The sequence below is a fragment of the Podarcis liolepis genome, assembly GCF_965112155.1.
Source record: "Podarcis liolepis genome assembly, chromosome: W".
In the NCBI taxonomy this organism is placed as follows: domain Eukaryota; kingdom Metazoa; phylum Chordata; class Lepidosauria; order Squamata; family Lacertidae; genus Podarcis; species Podarcis liolepis.
Window position 1 is genome coordinate 14,528,972 of NC_139568.1, and position 8,807 is coordinate 14,537,778.

Consider the following 8,807-nt stretch of genomic DNA (forward strand, 5'->3'; position numbering starts at 1 on the left):
TTACAGCACAAGGAGAAAAATATTTGTTATTGGGAATCTATGCACCCAATGATGGCAAAGCAGAATTTTTTAAGAAACTGGCAACAAGTCTTCTGGAACATTTGGATTATAAATTAATTTTAATTGTAGATTTGAATGGAGTAGAACTCAGAGACAAAAAATACTGAATGCTGGCAGATTACCTAAGACTTTCTTCGAAATAACTGATAAATTTGATCTGTCAGATATATGGAGAGTTAGAAATCCAACTGAAAAAGCCTTCACATTTTATTCAGATGCAAACCAATCATTTTCGATAATTGATTATTTATGGATATCCAGGGACTTGGTTCCTAAAGTATTAGAAATGGAAATTTGTCCTAAAACTTGCACAGATCATAACACAGTTTTTATGGAAATGAAAATATTTCTACAGGGATCCTTCAGATGGAGAATGAATGATGATTTACTGAGGAATGACCAAATTGTAAATAAAGCCCCAAAAGCCCTAAAGAACTATTTTGAAATTAATATGAACCAGGGAGTGGTAACAAGGGTTATTTGGGACGCCAGTAAAGCAGTAATGAGGGAATTCCACATTCAACAAAATTCAATCAGGAGAAAGATTCAGAATGAGAAAAAAGCTTAACAGTGGTTAAGAAAGTGAAATACCTGGGGATTAACATGACAGCAAAAAATGGGAATTTATTTAAAGACAACTATGAAAAATGCTGGGCCGAAGTGAAAAGAGATTTAGAAATTTGGTCAAATTTGAAGCTTTCACTGCTGGGTCGTATTGCTGTGATAAAAATGAATGTATTGCCTAGAATGTTGTTTTTGTTTCAAACATTGCAAATTGTGGACAAAATGGACTGTTTCAAGAAGTGGCAAAGAGATATTTCTAGATTTGTCTGGCAGGGCAAGAAGCCTAGAATAAAATTTAAAATACTAACAGATGCAAAGGAAAGAGGTGGATTTGCCCTGCCAGACTTTAAACTTTACTATGAATCAGCAACTTTCTGCTGGTTGAAAGAATGGCTGCTTCTGGAAAACACAGACATTTTGGATTTAGAAGGTTTTAACAATGTATTTGGATGGCATGCATATCTGTGGTATGATAAGGTTAAAGCACATAAAGCATTTAAGAATCATATTGTCAGGAAAGCATTGTTTAATGTCTGGATAAGATATAAGGATTTATTGGAAACAAAACCCCAAGGTGGCTGTCACCGATGGAAGCTAAAGCACAGAAAAAGCTCAATATGGAGGCCAAATGACTGAAATATTGGGAAATTCTGGAACAAGAGGGAGATAGACTGAAATTGCAGAGTTTTGAGAAACTAAAAAACAAAGTGCGAGATTGGCTTCATTATTATCAGATAATGGAGGCATATTATTCGGACAAGAAAATTGGTTTCCAGGTGGAAAAATCAAAATTAGAAACAGAACTGTTAGAACCCAAAACTAAGATTTTGTCAAGGATGTACAACCTGCTGTTGAAATGGAATACTCAGGATGAAACGGTGAAATCTGCTATGATTATTTTTTTTTATATAAATTTTTTATTGCGTTTCTTTCCATAGTTTTGTACATTCCACACAACACAGAAAAAGTAACACAAGAAACAATTTTTTTTTTTTAACAAAAAGAAAAAAAAGGTTATAGATATTTAACTATTCAACTTTCAATAAATCCCTGTTTGGACTTCCCCACACCTTCCGGATCTGCGTTCTTTAAATTAACAGTGTCAGCAAGTTGTTACCTTATTTCATACCTTATTGTAACTTTCAATTGTTATGTGTTCAAATTCAATGTGTTGTATCTCAATTTTAATGCCTTTAAAATAAACATAACATGTTTGATTCAAATTATCTCCTTTTCTCTTTTATCACTTATTTTACCATTTACTTAATCATATTTGCTAAAGCATAACATTTCCTAATCATGCACTATCTTAGGATTCATACAGCTTGTAATATTTTTGCAGATAGTCCTTAAATTTTTTCCAGTCCTCCTCCATTACTTCTTCTCCCAAATCGCGGATTCTGCCAGTCATTTCAGCCAGTTCCATGTAGTCCATCAGCTGCGTCTGCCATTCTTCCAGCGTGGGTAAATCTGGTGTCTTCCAGTGCTTTGCAATGAGAATTCTTGCTGCTGTAGTGGCATACATAAACAAAGTTCTATCTTTCTTTAACACTTTCTGGTCCACCATGCCCAGGAGGAAGGCCTCTGGTTTCTTAGGAAAGGTATACCTAAATACCTTTTTCAATTCGTTATAGATCATTTCCCAGAAAGCCTTCACTTTTGGGCAGGTCCACCAGAGATGGAAAAATGTCCCTTCTGCCTCCTTACATTTCCAGCATTTATTGTCAGACAGGTGATATATCTTAGCTAACTTGACTGGGGTCATGTACCACCGGTATATCATTTGCATAATGTTTTCCTTCAAGGCACTACATGCCGTGAATTTCATTCCGGTGTTCCATAACCTTTCCCAGTCTTCAAACATAATGTTGTGTCCAACATCCTGTGCCCATTTTATCATGGCAGATTTAACTATCTCATCCTGTGTGTTCCACATAAGCAGCAAGTTATACATTCTCGATAAAGTCTTGATCTTTGGTTCTAACAATTCTGTCTCTAGTTTCGATTTTTCCACCTGGAAACCAACTTTTTTGTCCATTTTAAAAACCTCTTGAATTTGAGCATAGTGTAACCAATCTCGCACCTTGTTTTTTAGTTTATCCTGGCTCTGCAACTTCCAGTTGTCTCCAATTTTTTCAATTAATTCCCAATATTTCGGCCAAAAGGCCTCCATATTGGGTCTTTTTCGAGCCTTGGCCTCCACCGGTGATAGCCACCTCGGGGTTTTGCTCTCTAATAAGTCTTTGTATTTCATCCAGACTGCAAAAATTGCTTTTCTGACAATATGGTTTTTGAACAATTTATGAACTTTAACCTTGTCATACCATAGGTATGCATGCCAACCAAAAGCATTGTCAAAACCTTCCAGATCTAGGACATCGGTGTTTTCCAACAAAAACCAATCTTTCAACCAGCAGAAGGCTGCAGCTTCATAGTACAACCTCAAGTCTGGCAGGGCAAACCCCCCTCTTTCTTTCGAGTCAGTTAATATTTTAAACTTTATTCGGGGCTTTTTGCCCTGCCAAACAAACCTGGATATATCCTTCTGCCATTTTCCAAAACATTCCACTCTGTCCACGATCTGTAGGGTTTGAAACAAAAACAACATTTTCGGCAATACATTCATTTTTATGGCTGCGATTCTTCCCAACAAGGAAAGTTTCAATCTTGACCAAATTTCTAGGTCCTTTTTAACTTCCAACCAACTTTTCTCATAATTATCTTTAAATAAATTCAAATTTTTGGAAGACAAATAGATCCCTAGGTATTTCACTTTTTTAACCACATTTAATTCTGTTTCTCTCTGAAACCCCTCTGTTTCTGTAAGTGTCAAATTCTTGGTCAGAACCTTAGTTTTTTGTTTGTTCAACTTAAATCCCGCAACCCGACCAAACTCAGATATAAGTTCTACAACTCTTTTTGTACTGGGTTCTGGCTCCTGTAATGTCAGGACTAAGTCGTCTGCAAAAGCTTTCAGTTTGTATTGTTTCACTCCGACCTCTATCCCTTGTACCAACCGGTCCTCCCTTATCATGTTCAGTAACACCTCCAGGACTGAGATGAATAAAAGAGGGGATAGGGGGCACCCTTGTCGTGTCCCTTTTTCAATTTTAAATTCCTCCGTCACCACATTGTTCACTATTAATTTAGCTTTCTGTTCTGAATAGATTGCTTCTATTCCATTTTCAAACCCCCGTCCCACTCCCATCCCTTCCAAGTTTTTCTTCATAAACATCCAAGATATGTTGTCAAATGCTTTCTCTGCATCAATAAAAATTAACACCGCCCTTGTGTTCCTTTTGGTTTGCAAAAGTTCCAAAATGTCAATGATGTTTCTGGTATTTTCATATAAATGCCTACCAGGGAGAAAGCCTGCTTGGTCTTTGTGAATTACCTCATTTAAAACCTTTTTAAGTCTACTTGCCAAAATGTCTGCAAATATTTTGTAATCCACATTCAGGAGTGAGATGGGACGGTAGTTCTTAAGCTGAGTCTTTTCAGATTCTGTCTTAGGTATCAATGTGATGAAAGCTTCTTTCCACGTTTCTGGTGCCCTCTTCCCATCCATGATCTGGTTGCATACCTCCAACAAAGGTTGTGTCAAATAATCCTTCAAAGTCTTGTAATATTTGGAGGTAAGCCCATCCGGGCCTGGAGATTTACCTAGTTGCATATTCTGAATGGCACCTTCAATTTCCTGTGGAGTTATTGTAGAGTTCAAGATTGATCTTTTGTCTTGAGTTATTTTTGATAGTCCATTTGTCTTTAAGAATTGGTCTATCTCAAGTTCTTTCTGAGGCCCCTGTACGTAGAGTTCTTTAAAATATCTGTGGAAGCACTTCCTAATTTCTTCTGGTTTCTGAACCATTCTTCCTTCAATCTCTAGATTTGTAACTGTATTTAACTTTTGTCTTTTTTTCAGCTGCCAAGCTAGTAGCTTTCCACATTTATTTGCTGATTCAAACGATCTTTGCTTCATCTGTTTAATTTTCCATTCAATCTCTTGATTGGGGATCCAGGGCACAGTCCTTCAATGGCTGCGCTCGTTTCTCTCTGGTCGGGGACAGAGGGTGGCGCTTGGGGGGGAACTGTCATCCCGCCACTCCTTGGTGTTTGGAGTGCCTCAGGGTGCGATTCTCTCCCCGATGCTTTTTAACATCTTTATGCGCCCCCTCGCCCAGCTTGTCCGGAGTTTTGGGCTGGGCTGCCATCAGTATGCTGATGACACCCAACTCTATCTGTTGATGGATGGCCATCCTGACTCGGCCCCAGACACACTGATCAGATGCTTGGAAGCTGTGGCTGGATGGTTACGTGGGAGCCGGTTGAAGTTAAATCCTTCGAAGACAGAGGTCCTCTGGCTGGGACGGGATGATATGGGATTGAGGGGGCAACTCCCATCTCTTGCGGGGGTGCAATTAGTGCCAGCACCGTCCGTTAAGAGTTTGGGTGTAATCTTCGATACCTCCCTCTCCATGGAGGCGCAGATTGCAGCTATAACAAAGGCGGCATTTTTTCATCTCCGCCAAGCTAAGCAGTTGGCTCCTTACCTCTCTCGCCCTGACCTAGCCACTGTGATCCACGCGACGGTCACCTCCAGACTGGATTATTGTAACTCGCTCTACGTGGGGCTGCCCTTGAGACTGACCCAGAAACTCCAGCGGGTGCAGAATGCCGCAGCGAGACTCCTTACGGGGTCTTCGCTGCGGGATCACATTCATCCGGTGCTATACCAGCTGCACTGGCTCCCGGTGGAGTACAGGATCAGGTTTAAGGTGCTGGTTTTAACCTTCAAAGCCCTACACGGCCTAGGACCCTCGTATCTACGGGACCGCCTCTCCTGGTATGCCCCACAGAGGAACTTACGGTCCTCAAATAAAAACATCTTGAAGGTCCCAGGCCACAGAGAGGTTAGGCTGGCCTCAACTAGAGCCAGGGCTTTTTCGGCTGCGGCTCCAACCTGGTGGAACGCTCTGTCACAAGAGACAAGGGCCCTGCAGGACTTGACATCTTTCCGCAGGGCCTGCAAGACAGAGCTGTTCCACCAGGCCTTTGGTTAGGGCACAGCCTGACTCCCTCCTTTGGCAATCTTTACAATACTTTAGTCTATGGTTGCCATCAATTTTGATTTTAATTAATTCTTATGATGTTTTATAATGGTGCACTATTTTAGTGTTGTTAGCCGCCCTGAGCCCGGCTTCGGCTGGGGAGGGCGGGATATAAATAAAATTTATTATTATTATTATTATTATTATTATTATTATTATTATTATTATTATTATCAATTTAGAATATTGTGCTTGGTGGAATTTGATTTCTCTCAGCACCTCCTTTGACTTTGGTTTTGTTCTCAGTTTTTTCTCTCCTTGATGTATTTTCTCCAATATTTTATCCTTCTTTCCATTCCAGAGCTTTTTCTTAATTGTGTTCTGTTGTATCAGAAACCCTCTCATAACAGCTTTGCTTGCGTCCCAGATCATTCTTTTTTCTACTGTTGTATTCAGATTTATCTCAAAATAGTCCTTTAGCGTTTTTTGGGCCTTTTTCACAATCTCTTGGTCTCTTAGTAGGGTGTCATTCATTCTCCATCTGAAGGAACCGGATTGAGTTAATCTGAATTCTAATTTCAGAGCGTTGTGGTCGGAGCATGTTTTTGGGCAGATTTCCACCTTTCTGGTCTTAGGTGCCAGCCCTCTAGACGTCCAGATTTGGTCGATCCTTGTCCAGGACAGGTGGGCCTCAGAGAAGAAAGTTCCTTCTTTACCTAGGGGGTTCTTTGTCCTCCATATGTCAATCAAATCCAAATTGTCAGTCAGTTCAAAAAAAGTTTTAGGCAGTCTGCCGTCTGATGTTAAGTTTTGACTTTGAGACTTATCCATATGTGTAGACACCACTCCATTCATATCTCCCATCATTATGATGTTAGCATAGTCCATGTAGTCCAGCAAAATCTCATGCAGCTTCTTGAAAAATTCTGATTTCCCGTCGTTTGGCGCATATATTCCTAATATCAAAATTTTTTCTCCTTGTGTCTGAATTTCAATCGCCAAAATTCTTCCTTGTTCATCCTTAAATAGAAATTTTGGTGCCAGGCTCTCCTTAGCATATATCACCACACCTCTTTTCTTAACCTTATCTGATGAAATAAATTCTTGGCCTAATCTTTTGTTAACCAAAACTTTTCTGTGGAGCCTGGTCACATGAGTTTCTTGTAGGCAAATAATGTCCAATTGTTCTTTCTTCAATATATGAAATATCCTCCTTCTTGTCTCCGGAGAATTTCCGCCATTTATATTCCAACTAAGTAGCTGCAAAGACATCCTGTACTATTTTGTTACACCTAGAGTGGTGTGTCTTCTTTGTCCTCTGGTCCCAAAGGTATAGACGTTGCTCCGCCTCCAGGCGGTATAAGCCCAGATTGGGGTAGAGGCCAATGTGCTGCTGCTTCTTTTTGGAGATCTTCTCCGTGGTCGTGCTGGAACTTTTGTAGATCCTCTGGAGTTCTTATTTTAACCTTCTTCTGTTTGTAGGTAAATGATAGTCCTTGTGGGAACTCCCACCTATAAGGAATTGTGTTAAGTCTCAGCAACTTTGCCAATTCTGAGTAGGTGGCTCTCAAGTCCAATAACTGTTTGGGTATATCTCTGTAAATTTCCACCCTTTTGTCTTGTATCTCCAGTGAGTTTTTAAAATGTAGGCCTAATATTTTGTCTCTCTCTTCCCTTGATCTCAAAGCTATCAAACAGTCTCTGGATCTGTCCTTTCTTACCAATCTTCCCAGTCGAAAAGCCGATACTATTTTAAAATCACTTTCTTCTTTTATACCCCAGAACTTTGAAAATTCTGTTGTCAAAAATCCGATCAAATCTTCTTGTTCAATTTCTGGAATTGCCCTCAATTTAAGGTTAGTCTCGCGATTTTTCAATTCCACCAAAGAGAGATAGATAGGTTTGCTGGTCCCCAATCTGTTTATGCAGAGGCTTAACTTCTGCTTTAACTTCCTCGACCTCTTTCTTAGCTGAGGTTGCTATTTGAATGGCTTCCCCAGCTAGTTTACGATTCTCTTCTGTTGCTCCTTGCAATTTTTCAATTGCTTGTGTGTGTTGGGAAACCTGATCCGTCAATTTTTGGATCGAGGATGTAGCTTGGTCAATTTTTATTGATTGGTTATCTACCTTTTGATTTAAGGTTGACAATTGTTCCAAGATTTGTTTCAGAACTGCCTCAGATCCTCCTGATGCCATATCTTCCTCTTCAGATTTTTTAGGCTTTTCAACTTCTACTTTTTGTGTCACAGGCACAGCTGGAACCGATGATCTGCGTCCCTGAGTCAAAGTTGTTTGTACAAGCTGTGCCTGCTTTTTCTCTTTTTCTTTTTCCTTAGCTTCCTTAGCTTTGGCTGCTCTTGTCTTTCCTGTGGCACTCATCAGTCAATATTCAAGGTCAAACATTGTAGTCCCATGGGAAAGGCAAGTCCAATTTAAAAACAATCCAGTGAGAGAAAGTAAACAAATAAAGCTGTTCCCAGGCCTTTGTATTCCCAATATCCTCTAGGGGGAGTGCCACTAAAATTCAGTAAGAAGAAGACAGATTTTCCGCCATTTAAAATCCCTATTGTTCCAGTTTTAAAAACACCATAGTCCCAAAGCACTAAATAAAAAAGTCCTGCAGAGCACTTTTAAACTTTAACAAAGTTCCAACAAGGTGCCTGCAACAATATCCAGTCCAACTGATTGAGCTCAAAAGTATCACTTTAATATCCAAAAGTATCTGGAAGTTTGTAACAGTTCCGCAGTTAAACAGCTTCCCCCCGGCAGCCCGACGATTTGGGATTAAGATCTCAGTAGCCACCTAAACGAGGGGGCCGCTCCAATTTAATTTTAAACGTTTACTTACTAATGGTTCCGTATTTCTTCTTTAGGAGTAAGTTCAAAAGTGCACAAAAGTCCCACTTTAACGCTTCCCTATTCACAGCGCTTTCCGCTCCTCATGTCCTTTGCTTTGTTCTTGAAAGCAGTGCCGGAAGGCGGACTTCCTTTTTCTCGTCTCCCGGTTTCAGCCAAATTTTTAAATTTATTCCGCCGAATTTCAAATCCTTACTCACGGGTTTGTTGTTTCAGCCAGATGTTTCCAGGAAGAAAGGTCGGCGCTCATCCGTGACAGCCGCGCGGCTTCGCCTCCGC

At 40.1% G+C, this 8,807-nt stretch overlaps 1 protein-coding gene across 1 annotated transcript in view; it reads left to right on the forward strand.

The window, feature by feature from the left end:
* The window catches only part of LOC310697702 (ubiquitin-conjugating enzyme E2 A), a 627,049-nt gene that overhangs the window by 95,022 nt on the left and 523,220 nt on the right, over positions 1-8,807 (forward strand). The window lies entirely within an intron of this gene.